Source organism: Ambystoma mexicanum, chromosome 5p (genome assembly GCF_040938575.1).
Source record: "Ambystoma mexicanum isolate Mex_15411 chromosome 5p, UKY_AmexF1_1, whole genome shotgun sequence".
NCBI classification, from domain to species: Eukaryota; Metazoa; Chordata; class Amphibia; order Caudata; family Ambystomatidae; genus Ambystoma; species Ambystoma mexicanum.
In genome coordinates, this window is record NC_090930.1 from 167,099,593 (window position 1) to 167,117,138 (window position 17,546).

Below are 17,546 nucleotides of genomic sequence, written 5' to 3' on the forward strand. Positions count from 1 at the left end.
ACACACACACACACACACACACACAGAACTGGGTCTAATTACAAGATGTTACACTGCGTAACCTGGCTACGCCCACAAACCAACTGAGGTAACCGTCACCACTAGTTAGTTAAGTGATTTTATTTAATCTCTAACAATATAGCACTAATAGCTATTTTAGTTTTTCTTTTTATCTACAACCTGTAATGTGATAGCAGTTACATGTACCATTGAAACACAATTTTGGAAGCGGACCTAACAGAGACTGATGGGACTCCTAGCTCTAGAGTTCCACTATTACTAGTGACCCCATTATTAAACTCCTGACGAAGGATCACCATCTGTTGGAATGTGAACAGAAACATGTTGAGAATGTGCCAAAGCCAAAAAGCAGAGGCAATGTGTGTAAAAAATCCAACTACACTGAGTTACCAATTCCTTTCAGAGATTGTAAATAATATATTTCCGTCAAACCACAACTGACTCTATTTAGAAGAGTTGTAGAACCTACAAAGGTCAATAGTCACTATTTTGTATCTAGTATATTAACTGTACATTGCAGATTGTTGTGTCCTGTGTCAGAAGCTCATGGTGACAACAAGTAAGACAGACACAAGTGATCACAGTTCAAGGGTGTTTATTCAACAATGAAATCTGTATGCGGGTTGGAAAAAATGGCTATTCTAAACCTAAATCTAGGATGGGAGCAAGCATACCATCAAATGAAAACCGGTTTTGTCGGGTCAAAAAAAAGGGCCTACACTAAGAAACATATTGCCAAACTTTACAACTAATACAAAAATCGGTGTGGGATAGTTCTCAAGAAAAGAAGGAAGTGTTCTCAAATAATATGTCATGATGCAGTTGACTGGTTCTCCCTTCCCCATGTTGTGCGCATGGGGTAAGATAGGAGCTTGGAGCACAGTACAGTCTCAGGCCTCTCCACCATGAGATGACATTTCCAATGGCAGTTCTCGGGACCGTCAATGGCCAAGTCACGTTTTCTTTGAAAGTCTCTTGCCTTCAGGGCCTGACGTGTTCCGATAACAAAAACAAAGGTTCCTTTAAACAAATGAAATTTCGTTAGGGTGATAATCGTTTTCTCCTGGGTCCCCTCTCCTGGGTGCTGATCCTGCTCAATTGTAATCCACAGTTCAGATAGGATGATGGTTTCAACCCTTGCGTCCCCCTCTTCTGGGCGCTGACCCTCAATGTACCGTATTCTTTCAAATTCTATTTCAGTTATTTTCCTACTTGAAGTTTGGATGATAGCTTTACCCCTGGATCTCCATTAGTCAGGCTCAGACCCCTCTTGATTGGGGATGTTCGAGTGATGGCTTCACCCCTGGATTTCCCTCTGCCGGGCTCGGACCCCTCTTGACTGCTAGTACTTGGGTGATAGCTTCACCTCTGGATCTCCCTCTGCCGGGCTCAGACCTTTCTTCTCTGGCATCCTCCTTCGGGTTCACTCTAGCCGTATCTTAACTTTGCTATCACTTTTGGGGTAGCGTCTTTTCACCCTTGGATACCCCTCTGCTGGTCTCTGACACCTATCGATTCTAAGCCTCCCGTCACCGGGTTTACTGTGGGTCTCGATCAGGGTGATAGTGGCTCACCCTTGGTTCCCCAACTTCTGGGCGCTGACCGCTCTTTACTTTCAATGTTCTCTTTTCATATTGTACAATGTTGGCAGGATTCACTTCCCTTCCTTCACAGTGCTTGTAGATCAAAGTTTTTCGATTGTATGGGGATTTTGATCAACCCTCTGTATGACCACTTTGCCTATTTCGCTGGCCCTCCTACGGTCTTCTGTTAATTGCAGTTTCACTCAGATGGGGACCGACCAGTCTCTTGAGTTAGCAACCATATGGTGCCGGTTTCCCTCTGCAGCTGGTCTCCCCCTTAACACTTTTACAGTTCATTCACAGTTCCTTGAACTTGGTTCAAACTTGCCACTTTGCGATTCTCTCATTCAACACAGCCCGGTTCTTCCCGATTCTCCCCTCGACTCACCAGCTGTGATGAACCGCTTGGCTTTTTGGCTCTTTGGCTTTCCTGGAGTCAAGGCTGGTACCATGGGTGCAGGAGCTTCCCTCGCTCCTGCTTATCAGCATAAACTTGCCTTCTGTACCGTTGACATCTGCTGCAAGACACTTCGGCTATTGTTATTGGTCTTAGGCTCTTTTCCAAGAAGGGTCTGCAGCACTGGGACAAAAAACGAGCAACATCACTTCTCTGCTCATCACACTTCTCGATTCCTGCCACCTTTCTCCTTCAGTTGAACTACCATGCCTGCATAGCAGTGCCATTGTGCTCTCTGCCGTGCTTGCTTTGCTCATACTGTGCTCTTTTACTCCATCTTTTATCCCTGTGGGGAAAGGAAAGGGCCGTCAGGTGTGTGTGCTGTAGGTTAATTGCCTGACTTTGCCTGGTGCTGGGTTTGGGACATGTCAAGTAAACATTTTTATTACAAGTCTGTTCTCTGGTGTGTCGTGTGAAAGTGTTCGTGTCGGGAAAGGGGGAGAGGCAGTGGTTTTGAATGTCCTAGGTGGTAAGATGGGGAAAAGCTGTCACGTGGGATTATGGTTTATGTATTTGGGTTTGAGGTGATCTCGGAAGAGTAGGTTTTGGAGGGTTTTCGAGACAAACGAGAATGACTGGAGTTCTTATTGTGACCTGAATATGGAGGATTGTGAGAATGGTAGTGAGTTGTCAAAGCAGCCTGGGAGCTTGAAACGTGATAATCAGAGGGACAGGATTGATAGGGTTCTTGAAGAATACAGGAGTAACTGGGATTGTGAAATAAACCAGCAGGATTATGGGAATTGTAGTGCCTAACCCAAGGAGAGTGGGTGTTTGGGACAGAATAACCAGAGGAATGTGGAAAAGAATGTCTGGGTGTATCTGGATAAGAACTAAGGAAAGCGGGAGTCTGGGAGTTGTGGTTTGTAACAAGTTTACCAGATGTAAATGGGCTTTACCTTTGGGCAAGGAAGATTCAATAGGTGGAAGAGGTGATGAGCTGGAATATTTTATAAAAGCTTCCTTCCCCTCACCATCCTTCCCGTGATGGCACTGCATCTCACCTGGGGTATTCCCCCCGAGCATAACCCCAGGCTCCCTTACCCAGGTGATCCTCTGCCACTGGTCCACTTCCAGAAACTGGATCCAACAGTGATAGCCATGTCCTTTCCTTATTGGGGGAATACTCTCAGGTTTCTCACACCTGTCTTCCACTTGTTAGTTATAATCTGTCCTATTGGTTTATTGATTTTGATCAATTTTTACCCTCCTAAACTAAAGTTTATTTTTGCTCATTTTCGCTCTATGATTTATTGCATCACATTAGATTAAACTTTCTACCTCTGTGTTTAATGCTATCCTCTCACTACCCTCAATGTATGATCTGCTGTAAATTCTTTATCCACTAGACAATTAGTCATGTATTCAGCCACGTATTCCGCCAAGTTAGGACAGAACCATATTTCTCCAATATGAGCAGCAAGCACCTCCTTCCCTATATAGGCAGGATGGCGTTGTTGTGTCAGTGCAGCATGCAATAATGTGAATGGCATTACCACTTTTCCTGTGTTATTTTGAATCCATTTGGCATCTGTCAAAGACACTGTACATCCCCTCTTTATCCATAACTCCTTTTCTTCCCTGGGTACAGCTCCCTGCAACTCCATAATCTGTGTCACTGGTGATGTATTATATCCTTCCTTCCTTTAGTATCATTGTTCGTGCATAATTGTGCACTGGGGACGAATCATTCATTTCTAAAATGTCCCCAAAATAAGTGGCACAATTTGGTTCTGAGTCTGCTGCCTCGTTTCCCCTAGAGACAGGATCCTCCCCTCTCGTATGAGCCTGACACTTCGCCACTGCCATGCGCAGTGGGAGGCCTATCGCCTCTATCAGTCTACCCAATAGGAGGGCATGCTGCACCAGTGACCCATCAGCACGTCTGAAGCCCAGAATGCACTGTTGATGTCACATAGGCTGAATCCGAGTTCACTGTCACTTCTTTTCCTCTACTGTGCTCCAATGCTAAGATTAAAGCTACTAAATCTGCTGCCTGTGCTGATAAATGTGACGGTTAATGTGCGCTTGTCACCACCTTGCTTGTTCTGTCCAATCTTACTACTGCTGTACCAGTATGTCTTTCCCAAGTCGTTTGGTCAATCGTTGACAACCTGTCAGTATAGAGCACATCTCCCCCCTCAAGTGCGTTCTCCTGTACTTTTCGAGTGTTGCTGAATTCTTCTATAAGGGGTCGGCGATGAAAGTCACTGGGTTGACAAGTCTGCATCTCACTATCTTGAAAGCTGGGTTTGACAGTAACAACTCGTACCCTGAAGCTCTCTGTGTTGTCAATGTACTTTTCTGTCTTTCCAGTACTGCAAAGAGAGTAGAGCATGCTCCACATAAAGAGTGGTGCTGAATCCCATGGTAATACTCGCTGATTTGTCCACTCCAAATGTGCCAGCAGCCAATGCCTGTTCGCATGCAAAGTGCCCAATCATTGCTGGGTCTAATTTTCCACGGTAATATGCTAGGGGCTTGTGCCCCATGCTTGTCTTTTGTGGCAGTACTTTAGTCATAACTACTCCATCTGCGTGCAAGAATAAGAAAAAATCACTTTGATAGTCTGGGATCCCTAACACTGGAGCTGTGTATATTACTTCTTTCAGCTCCTCGGATGCCTCAGTCATTTCTGTTGTCCATTGTAATGCACCCTCCCCTTGTTGTGCTTCTTTGGGTATGAAAATCCAATAAAAAATGTTTGATAAAAAAATAATAATGGGCTAGTGTAAAGTGCTGTAGTCGAAGACCCATGCTCTGCTGTAATTACATAGTCCTAGAAACTACTGCATCTGTCTTATTGTTGTGGGTTTTGCTGTCTTGTGTATCACCTATGCTCTTTCTGGTGTCACCCTTCAAACATCTTGTGATATCAGCTGTCCAATATAAAACACCTCTTTCTGGCAATATTGTAGTTTTACTTTGTCTACCTTGTACCCTTTTTCTGCTAGCACTGTTAACATGTGTACTGAGACATTTCTACACTGTTCCTCTGTCTTGCTGCAAATCAATATGTAATCAACGTACTGTATAACTGTGTTCTCCATCTGTACGTTGGCTAAGTCCATTTAGAGTACTCTGTTGAAAGTGTGATTCAAAGTACCCTTGAGGAAGTCTTTCATGTTTCCAGTTCTTATTTATATATATAAATGAAGTTAAGTCCTGTGAGTCTAGGTGTAATGGTGTAGAGAAGAATGCATTCTTCAAATCTATGACCGGGAAGTCGGCAGCTTCTGTGGGAATGCTGCCTAATACTGTTGCTGGATTTGGAACTAAAGGAAACTCTGCTTCTACAATGTGGTTAAGAGGGTGCACGTCCTGTATAAAATGCCACAACCCCCCTGTCGCCTTTTTGACAGGGTACACAGCCGTGATGCATGGTGATTCTGATGTCACTAGGATGCCCTGCTTCACTAATGCTGCAACTGTTTTATAAATACCCTTGTCTGCCTCTCTCGACAGTGGATATTGCTTAGCTCTTGGTAAGATGGCTCCTGGCTTTAAAGTCATCTTCACTGCCCCTATCCCTTTCAAAAGCCCCACATCATCGTCATTCTCTGTGCGACCTCTCTGTAATGTATTCTCACCCAGTATGTGATACTCATTTCGAACACCATCTTGTGGTCTGATCTGTTGTCTTTGAATATTTCTTCATCTGTAACTGTAGTCAACCTGTATCCTTCTGCCACAGTGATCTCTGCTCACCATGGTCACCCTGTGCTGTCTGTCCAATGCACTGCTCTCCAGTCATCCCCAACCATTACTTCCTCTAATTCTAGTGGTATCACCGTCCCTTCCTTCTCGTTTTACAGTAATAACGGCCTGAATAGGTATTCCTTTGGAAGGCGCCACATTTTTCCTGAATCCCTGGGAGCCATGCTATTATTATTCGGGTCCCATATTGGGACAGCTCATCATCTACTGGCACCCCCCTGTGTACTGTGCGTCCACAATAAGCTTGAATAATCTCCCTCACATTTAGAAGGTGTATCCCTGGTGTGGAATGCACTATCCCATTGTCAGTGAATGAAATAATCATGTTAAGTTTTCTCATGATCTACCTCCCCAGTATGTTTACTGGTGTCTGTCGAGAATACAGTAGGGGTAAAGCTACGTCATGTTCCCCTATAGAGAGTGCAATATCATCTGTAAAAAGAACCAATTCCATAGCCCCACAGAACCCTTGAGCATTCATGGCATTGCCTGACATACTATACTTCCCCTACTGGATGCAGGATCTGGTTACCCCTGTGTCTGCAAGAAAAGAAAACGTTTTGTCACCTATGGTCACCCCTATGTGTGGATCTTCTTCCGGTTTGGGTGTAATTGATGGGATGGAACACATCAAGTCTATCTGTGCACTGTCCTATTGAGGGTATAATGACATTCCATTTCCTACAAAGGGGTTTCCCCCACCACTGTAGCCCCCAAAGTTTACTAATGGGAGTCACTGTCATGGAGTCCATGCGTGCCATTGTCCCGTTGTTTGGCTGTATGCTGTTCTGTATCACAGTATCTGTTGTGCCGTGTATGATTGCTGTGTGTGTCCCCGCATTTGTGGTATTTGTGATGCCTGCAAATAATGCTGCACAGGCACCTGCATTTGTGTTGTCTGTGTCATGGGCTGTTGTAACTGCAGGTATGCATTAAGTTTCTGTCCTGGTTGCTGTGTCGGCCCTGGGCATTGGACTCATTCTGTTCCCCTGGATATGTTGGCTGGTTTTGCATACCCGCAGTCTGCTGCATCCCAGCCCTGCTTCTACATACCCTTGAGATGTATTTTATCTGTCCATACACCCAACACTGGTTCTCTTATTTGCCTATGATATCCTCCAGAGTACCCTTCCAAACCTTGCTGCATTTGTTGCCAATTTCCTCGAAACCCCCCCAAAAATATCCATTGGCCCTGTTGAATTTGATGCCGATACCTGCTGCCCCTCGGTGGCCCCCCTCTTCCTCGAAATCCATGGTGCGCCTGCCCCATGAATTCCCCTCCGATGGATGGTGGTGCATTCTGACCTCCACGCTTGTTACCACTGCTCCTTCCATTGCATATTTGGACAGTTTCTTCTGCACTAACTTTGCCTCCCCCTTCTTTCTATTGTCATGCTGTTTCCTTGTGTTTTCATGCATTAGCTGCAATAATGTACTATTGTAAATTGAATTTCTGACCATGGCTTTACTGCCATCCCCACCCACTTCTTTAGTTGCCTTTGCACCTGTTCTGGTAACCCATTGCATAGCAAATGATTGCATAATGCCACTGTTTTATCAAATGGTTCTCGCGTTTCAAGGCGCCATAACTCTTGAATAGCGTGAATATATTGCAAGAGTTCTTCGTCTTCCCACATTCTGTGAGCCATGATTGCACTGATATGTAACATGTCTGGGTGTTACGTACGTAGAGCTTGTCATACTGCCGTTAGCAGTTAGCAAATGGCAAACCATTGTGCATCATGTTCTGTGTTGTACCTCCTGGGTACCCCGGCCTTTTCCAAACGTCATCGCAGCCTCTCTGAGGACCGCCACTAATAAACCTTTTACATCTCCTACCTCTCATTGTTGTCCTGCTGTCATCCTTTCCACTTCTTATATCCATTTCCCTGGACCCACGGTCAACAAGGTTAACCTATACTTCAAATTCTCCTTGTCAATATGTTTCCAGGGTATGTACTAAGGTCACTCCCTCCCTTTTCTAGTAAGGGGAACTGTGCCAGCCCTGCCCCCATCCAGTCTCCCAGTGTCTTTGGTGGATGTGAATGCCTTTGTCGCTTCTCCCCTCCTTCATGCTGGAAGATCTGTAAGCCTTTGCACATATGGGGTAAAGTCATCCAGGCTGTGCAACGTAGCCATGGACTGTCGTAGTCTCTCATCCTTGTCACCCCTCACTCCCCCCCTGTGTCTTTGTCCGCTCTCCGCTCGGAGCTCTGATCAGTGCTTTTCCCTGCCGATTGACTGTCAAGTTGCCCTATTCCCTCGTCCTCACTCATCTTATGAAACAATTTCTCCCGAGTCACTAACAAAGTCGTCATAGAAGCTCAGTCTCCCTTTGGTCCCTTTGTTTCCCCTTCTACGTCAATCAAGTTCCTGCAGTCCCCCTCATGAAGGATCGTGTGGTATTTTTGTCTGGCAGCGTAGCTGCCCTGTCACATTTCTTGGTGTGCTCTTGCTCCGCTTGCCTATCCCTTGCTTTGTTGTCATCAAAAGTAGTGAACCCCAACCTTAATTTTATGTCTGTTACTGTTTGCTCTTCCTCCTTACGTTTGCGCTCTCTTGAGAGCTGCTCTATTTGCTACTTCCTCCATTCCCTCTTTACTAAAACTTGTCTTTCCTTCCCATCATCCTCCCTTCTCTATGTCTTTGGGCTCTCTCCTTCTCCTCATCTCTCGCTGCTCCCGCTCCTTCTCTTCTGCCTTTAGCTTCTCCCTTTGCACTTTGGCGCGTTCTTCTGGTTCCTCTTTTTCTTTTCTCTCCACCTCTTCCATTATCCCTACCCACTCTCGTGCTTTCCTGCCCTCTTTACAACCTGCTACTTCCTTAGTCACCCCTCCTGCTTCTCCCGCTGTCTTCCCATCCAATTTCAGGAGTATTTGTCTTCCTAACCACTCGTTTGATGCTATGTTCTCAAGCCCTTCCCTAGCGCTTGTCTGTGTCTTGCTGTGCACTCCTTTTCCACCTCCTGTTTGTCCAGCCCCTTTCTGCCCCTCCTCCTTAGTACATGGTGGAGGTTTGAATATTGGATTAGAGTACCCCTCCACTGCTTATAACCCCTGTATAGGGTATAATCTCTGTTTACCTGCTGCAGTCCCTTCGCTCTCATGGTCAGAAGGAAGTGGGGGTGCGGAGGCCGAGGGCATTCATTGACACCTTGCCACATTCCCACCGTCGTCCCAAAACATTTTCCAGGACTCAAATATTGCCATACGATTGCTCAATTTCTTTCCCTTATAAACCTCTTGCAAATGTGTTTTTAATGGTTGCTGCACATATTTGGAGAGGCACCCACCCTTTGCCATGGCTTAGTTAATTTACCTTCCGTGCTTTTCATTCATTCCATACTTTATTTAAAAATCTTGCCCTTATATCGCAGAGGTGCCTTCCATAGGTGCTGTAAGGGCATGTCCCCCACACCTTTACCACACTACATTGCTTTTAATACTTACTTGACCTCTAGTCGAGGTTTTCGACAACTCTGCAGTTATTTTACAAAATATGCCCTATCATGCACAATGTCAAGTTTCGAAATCACAATTGTTTTATGTCCTGAAATGAACATCTATGGCCCTCAACCAATTTCTAGACATGTTCTGCGCACTGCCCCTCTGCAATTCTCGGACTTCTCAGGCACACCCACCTATCTCGCTCATGCCCCTTCCATGCACCACCACAGAACAGCTTCCTCCGTCAATCTTTTCGATGACCCAAACCGAATTCTGCACCTCCTCGTGCTCTCCTAGTCCTATACACAGACCTCCCTCCTCCCTGGTGACATCACCTCTTGCTAAGCAAGAGAATGATAGAAATTACTAACAGAGCTCGCAACAATATTTTCTCAATGCACAGATATTTTCAACCACCCCGACATATATCCACGGCCATCATCCTGACTCCTAACATGGAATACCAATATTTCACGTGCTCAATCTGTACCTACAGCATCGCCTTGTAGATAAAGCGCCTCCACAAGACTTAACCAGAAGAACACCTTTCACAATTTAAGCTAGCTCCACTTGCTAAGCCCTATACACAGGGATACCATCATCCATGAACCAAACTAAAATGCCCAATCCACGGGGAATCCAATATTTACATATCTTCTGCCATCCGTACCCCTAAGTCATTAGTCTAGGCTATTCGCCCGAACCTTTTACCTCAAGACCGAATGTACCCTAACCACAGAAATGACAACTACCTCGGCTCCTTCACAATACTTGACAATACTACCCTGATACTCAACAATACTCATCACCACCCTATATCCAACATTTCTTTACCACCCTCCTAAATTGTCTTGTGGTGGAGTCAATAGCTGTACACCGTGATCCGCTGATGCTGCTCAGCCTCCGGCTCTTCGAAAGCTGTCACACCACCCTTCTTGTCTGCTGTGCACCTCACAGACCGTGGGCTGGATATTTCCAAGATGGTTCCTAAAGGACTCTGCACACGGTACACCTCTTGGGTTTACTCACGCTCTGGGAGGCGCCTCACAGTCCTCCAGGCACTGCAATGGTGGAGGCGGCTATGCCGAATGGGTGTAGCGAACCATCCTCTGCTATCACTTTGTATAGGTATGCCAGAGAGGACCAAGGTTCACACACACTATGCAGTCACCGTTCAAACAGAGGACTCAGCCAAAGGCAAGTTAAAACTGTCCTTTATTTTCTATAACATGACAGGGATTATACAGGAAAGACGTTTCCAGCAATCACAGCTCCTGAGCCTGTGTCAAGAGTTTTTTTGCCCTTCTGACATCACAAATCAGGGCTCTTGTCCAGAAACCTAAGAGCCCCTGCTGATTGGGTGACTGGGGTGGTATCACCTATGGCTGGCACCATTAGAAGTTATTCTATTGGCCTTTGCATGTCAGGTGGCTTGCCTGACCCTTCCCCAAAAACTATCTATTACATTGTTGCAAGGGTGCAGGATTACCATTGGCACTGGCCCTCTGCCATCCACCCATGGATTTGTGTTCCCTTATTGGCTGGAGTTGATGCCCCCAGACCTGGGACCCAGCTCTGTTCTCAGCACTCAGTGCACCTTCTCAAGGTGATGAGAAAGACTATGTGTCCCCAGTGTTGCCATCAGTATACCCACTTTGCATTTGACAGTGCCTCTAGAGTTGCAACGTTGTACAACAATATTTGTATAATTTCGTATCTGCGTCGCTGGGAACTGCTCCTCTTCCCACGGCAGGTGAATTGCCATTGTTCGCTCGGTCGTACCACGTGGGTGAAGACCACAAAATTAAGCTTTTAGCTCTGCAATTAGTGGGACTGTATTCTGTTTTTTGCTGGTGGCTCCTTGTCTATGAGGCTTTGGAATTATCTGCTTGTCTCTGACCTTGGCTGTGTGCCCTGGCCTGGTACTTCATGCAGCGTAATTCTGCTTTGCTTCATCTCTCATTCTGCGACCTGTGGCTTCATGTAACGCTAGTATAGTTATGCTATAATTGCTATATGTCTATATTTTATTCTTCTTCTTATAGGTTAGCGATATGTTGGTTCTTTCTGGTCAGGTTCCTTATACGATCCTGTAGTTCCATGTAGTTAGTTGCAAAAAACATCTGCAAGCTTGCTTTGCATCGCTTCTTTGCCTTGCGTTCTGCGTTTGGCTGTGTTTATTATATGAACAGTTCAAAAATTACTCTGATACAGTTGATACTGAAATTACTGATGCAGTCGATAGTGAAATTGCCAACACGTGTTTTGACCCGATAGGTCTTTTTCAAGTCACAGTATCAAATCGTGTTGAACAATTTAATCAAAAAATACTGTTCCATATATCATTACAATAAACCGGTGCAAAATATGCACAATCATAACAATGAGATATTAAGAAATCAACAAGAGGTGAAGGGGAAAAAGAGAGACACTTATTGTATCAACTGTATTACAGTAATTTTTGAACTGTTCATATAATAAACACTGACATTCTCAGTACAAACTATATAAGAGTATTCACTGAACTACTCACATAATAATTATTGTCTTTATTGAAGTTTGAATTGTTTCTATCAGTATATTCATGAGATATCAAGTATACGTGGAACTAGTGTGCTATTATCATAATTGTCATAGGCAGGGGTAGCCTAGAGTTCCACTTTACCCACGGCTTTCAGTATCACACTTATTGCAAATGGAATTCTAATGTACGTCTAGCCTTGGCACATTCCTAACCTAGGTACCCCAAATACTACTTATACATCTGTCTAAAAGAGTGTTTTCCTCCCAATACAAGAAAGATCAGACGCCTAGTTGACAAATATTTGAACTGGAACTTGGAAGCAAGATCTTGGACAGGGAATGGAAAAGTGCCCTTCACCTTCATAACTCAAAGAGTCATTCAAGGGACACAAAGAACCATTTGATGTAAGAAACATGTAATTTAGCGCCTACCAATGACCACTGTTGGTTCTGCAGGACCCAAAGGGCGGGTTTTATGCACATGTTTTGGAACTGTTCCAAAGTCACAGACTTTTGGCCTAACATTAAAGAAAGTATGCCTTGGCCAAGTTCACGAATGCAAATTATTCTGTTATTAAGGGCTATCAAGCACACACAAAATCCTTCTAAGGGCATGAAAGGTAAGGCAACCTGTGGACATCTGGCTGGTGGAACTTAGCACTAGCTGGCTTGATTCGGGGCTCTTCTATGCAGGAGGAAAGCCAGGAAAGCCACACTCACCTCTGGTCGAATTTTGTGGAACCATGCTAGTTAAATGGCTACTTGATGATTAACTCCAGTGACCACATTTATTCACCCTGCTGAAGCCCCTACCCCTCTCCTCTGATAGTTTTTTGTCCTGATCTGCTGTTACTTATACCCTACCTGTCCCCCCCACCCCCCCATATCAATGCTGTGGCCCTTACGTTTCCAGAATGTGCTTTTTTTTTTATTTTAATAATTTTTATTAAGTTATGTAGTATACAATCATAAAGTCATAACTTCACAAACATAATGCAGTAAAACCTATACAATGGTATGGGTTAAACAGTGGTACAAGAAGGTGTTCCGAGAGAGCAATTAACATGTGCTTTTACTGTATGTTTGGGCTTTAAAATGGGTGTGCCTTGCATTTGAAATGTTTCATTATTTTAGAGTCATAGAATAAATACTAATTCATTAAAATAAATGATGGCTGATGGAGGAGGAGATTCTGACCCTGACCCCCTGATTCTGCTGCTGGCTCACTGCACAGAAACAGTTATTGCAGTTCTGGAGTTCCACAGCATAGATAAGCATTTCCTTCATCTGTCAGCGATCAGGCAAACAGTCAGTCCAACACTGTACCTTATTAAAGCCCTCCTTGTAAGTATAAAACATGTGTCAGCAAATGTCCTCCAAAAAGTGTTCCTTTCTCAGGCAAATAGGTATTTGCATCACTCAATTTAATAGGGTTCCATGTTATAATGTCTCTGCAAACATGTTGTCGGACAAAAATGTTGCCAAAAAATATAGCTGTGGTTTGCAGGGACATTATCACATTGAACATGTGGGGGATACCCTGCAAACCCCAAAACCTTTTTTTTTTTCAAGGGGAGCCAAGGACACCCCCGCAACCCGGCTCCCCTTTACCCCATATATAAGATTACTATATACAAAGTCGCCATGGCCTTTTCCCGGTGACCACGTGTATGGCGACCATATATATGGGATAATATTACCAGATACCTTTAATAGTGCTATGGACAGAGGCACCACTAGTCAACCCAGTCAAAGGCCACTTAGAATGTTTGCAAGAGCAGAAAAGCGAAACTGCCTCCTTCATGGTATGCCATCATTTGCAACAGCAAGGTGGCTAGACTGATACTGTGTATTGAAAGGATGGAGTGAAACACCATTCAACTATCAAGTACAAATAGCACATTCCATTTTTGTCCACGATAGAGCGTACTAATAAGATGAATTTGCCTGCACCAGTCGTATTTGGCTCATTTGTACGTAATGATGTGGTAATCTTGCTTGTGCTAAAGACAGAAAAGCAGCATATAACATCAAAAATGTAACCAAGGGATGAAACATAACAGAAATAGACACTGTTAGTTGTTGAATATGTTTCCAGAAAAGAAACATTAGTATCAGAATTTGATTTAAACAATGGGAAGATGCCAAGATTGAGTACACAAAGGGATTATATGACTGGACCACATTGAGCCGATAGTATGTGGTATTAATTGGACTGAAACAATAATACCACTATCTAGTTTTAGACCTTTATCAACAAGAGTTAAAAGAGTTACATATGCTTCAGGGACTTTCTATTGAATGAGAAAGAACTGCGTGTGACATGGTTAAAGAATTTAAAGAATGTGTATTGGCCTATTGTTCTTGAATGGTTGGAAATCGTTTCAGCAGATTTTTCAAAGATTAAGATTTTGGGATTGTACAAGTGTTTGGGAAACTATGCATACGTACTTGAGTACTTGAGTACTGCTGTAGAATTAGCATTAAGAATGTTACAATGTCTCAGCAAGGTAGCCAGCAGTGCAAGAAAATGCAGCTTAAATATGACACCAAAGACAAAATAATCTAGCCCCTGTGATACAGAAAAGAAAAGACTCAAAAGAAGCAGCAGCATTACAAATATTAAACAATACACTTCAGTACTTCAATTACCAAACCAAAGCCTTTCAGGATAAAACGGCCTGCCTTTGTCCAGTGGCATACCCAGACTCTTTTGACTGACTTATGGAGGGTTGGCATGAAGTACGGGCTCACACACACCTAATGACCATAGTTTAGGATACTTAGGTGGCACCTTGTGTGGCCGATCCGATTCCAGGGGTAGCACGTACCACCACAGGCCACTACCTGGACATGCCTGTATCAACAGAAGGGCTACTATGCAACAATCCTCAGGAAAAAAGGCTTTCCTCCTTGGAAGGATCGCTTGTGGGACTAATACAGCAGCAGGACTGTTCCCAAAGTACAAGAATCTTGGATCCCCAAGGAATATTAATGGGTCCATAAGATCCCCCTGTGCCTTCTTTGAGGAAAGGATTGATGTCATCGATTTGACAATCTCTTCTTGACCTATATCTGCAGCTCTGTCCTTCCATGACTTTGTGACAGATTCCCTCCTCTCTGATTTCACTCCCATTTGTGAATCAGAGCCTATGGTGATGGTTAAGTGCATAGAAACCTCCTCTTTGCAAGATGATCCCTGCCCAACCAAGACTATCAAAGACAGCATTCAACCCCTCCCACCAGCCCTAACAATCCTGCTGAATATCTCCTAGGAATTGGGTGTCTCAGGCTTGTACGAAAACATGCCTACCGCCACTCTTCAAGAAATTCAATGCTGACCCCAACATCCAATCACATTGCCATCCTATTGCCAACATACCTTGTATTTGCTAAATCAATGAACATGAGACCACTATTCCACTGTAGAGTTTCTCTGGAACTCAAAGCCTATTACATGATCAAGAGAAAAGTGCGGGCTCTAGATTCTGAAGACTCCTGCGCTAAGCTCTAGGTTCTCTTTCTGTGCTAGTTATATATGCAAGGTCACAGGTTAGTGGAGGTGAAGCCCACACCTATAAGGTAAGATTCGAGAGGAAACCAGGCCACCTTGCAATAGTGTATTTGGAAAGGATACCTTTCTACACTATACATAGTTGATATGGTGCCATTTATTACATTGAAGACTCTTAGTCTTAGTGGTCATCAGCTGACACGTGTTTCGACATCTCTAGGGTCTTTATCAAGGCTATGTTTTGAATAGGGCGATGCAGTTCTGTGTTACCTGATGGGTCCCCTTTTGGGCAGTTGCTGGTGTTATGTAGTCCCAGTTTCGGGTCCTGTTGGGCCTGCGGCTATATTGCCTGTCCCGTTGTGCAGCTGTCGCTGTCCTGGAGGTATCCAGGACAGCTATTACATGATCGGCTAGAAGAATGGAAAGTATACTGCTTTTCATGAGAGATAAGATACAGATGCCACTGGACACCAACTCCCCCTTTATCCTCATGCTTCCTGTCTTCATAGTGCCATTAGACACTGTTAACCACAAGACCCTCATCTGCCACCTGGAGACATCATTTTGCATTTTGGTTCTGTGCTTCATCTGATCTCATTCTTCCTGACTAATGGGGATTCAGGAAAAGTCAGGTCTTTCCTCTTGATGCCTATTATTCGAAGCTGTGCAGTACACCTAGGCCTCATACTGCCCACTGGCTTTTTATTGCCTACCGAAACCTCTGGCATATCTCATCAACACCAAACCCACATAGACAACACACATATAGCCTTCTAGCCTTCTCAGGGATGTCTATTGGCCCACAATTATATCTAGAAATGTCTGCCTAAAATGTAGGATTGGATTGAACTTGGTATTGGGAACTAGCGTGCCATTGAAAGCTTTCCTATTTGTTCTGGGTTGTGACAAAGCACTACAGGACTTGAATAATACTCGGAAGGCTTGGCTGTTCCTTGGATGAATGATAGCGAAGCAAATTGTACTATGTGCCTGGAAATCACTCAATTGCGTATGCGTCGATGACTGGATTGAGCACTTGCTGACCCTTTCAACCTTCGAGAGGGTAATTTACAAAAAAAGAGAACAGTCTGAAAAATTGCAGGAGATCTGGGGATCTTTCCTGGATCTATGTGGTTGATCTAGATATAGATAGGTGCAAGATAATATACAACTCTCATAATATACACCCTCTAAATATCTGTCTGCCTTGCAATATGGCATGAAATGTATACAATAGAAGCTAGCTAAGTTCCCTGCACATTGTCTATGGCCATGGAAGCCAAACTATTATAGGATTTGTCTTAATGATCTCTCCGTAGTTTTATATTAGTTTCTTCAGAAAACACTCTTCTTGTGACATATTTGAGAGTAAGCGATCAAAAGTAAAAGTCTTAATAAGTGAATTCCAAATTCCAAATATGCATTTTTTCACAATGTTTCACAATGTATTGATTAGTCCATGTGAGGTTGCCCAACGCATTTCGAGAACAATTTTCTCTTCTTCAGGGGCTGATCATACATTACATTCTTCAAATCTAGTTAGAAAACCAAACATCTATAAATTAATTAAATAATATTTAGAGATTGCACATTCATGTTTTCATGTAAGTAGTTAACACTTATTTATACAGTACTGCAGTAGTTCCAACATTGTGTCACCGGAGATGCATAAATAGTGCAATACACTGCTTGGATAAAGAGGGAATACTTATTTAGTGCAATACACTGCTTGGATAAAGAGGGAATATTTATTTAGTGCTATACACTGCTTGGATAAAGAGGGAATACTTATTTAGTGAAATACACTGCTTGGATAAAGAGGGAACATTTATTTAGTGCAATACACTGCTTAGATAAAGAGGGAATACTTACTTAGTGAAATACACTTATTTAGTGATATACACTGCTTGGATAAAGAGGGAATACTTATTTAGTGAAATACACTGCTTGGATAAGGAGGGTAGGTGTACCTGCACTGAAACACTTATTTAGTGCCCTTTGTGGTTTAATGCAAGAACTATAGTAAATTATCAGGGAGTAAGTCAGCGTAGATTAAAGGTCTTGGGAGCACTGAGCCTGTATCTGTCAGTTAATTAAAAACTCTTAGTTAGTCTAATTACATTGATGCTCAAATGAACGCTCATGCAAAAAAACGAAAAACATACCATCAATCCTGTGTCATTTGTGGCAATGACTGATGTGCATTTGAACTGGTACTCTTATTTCATAAGTGGCTCCTTCTCTTAAGAGAAAAGTGAGGAAATCTCCAATGCTGCTACATATTG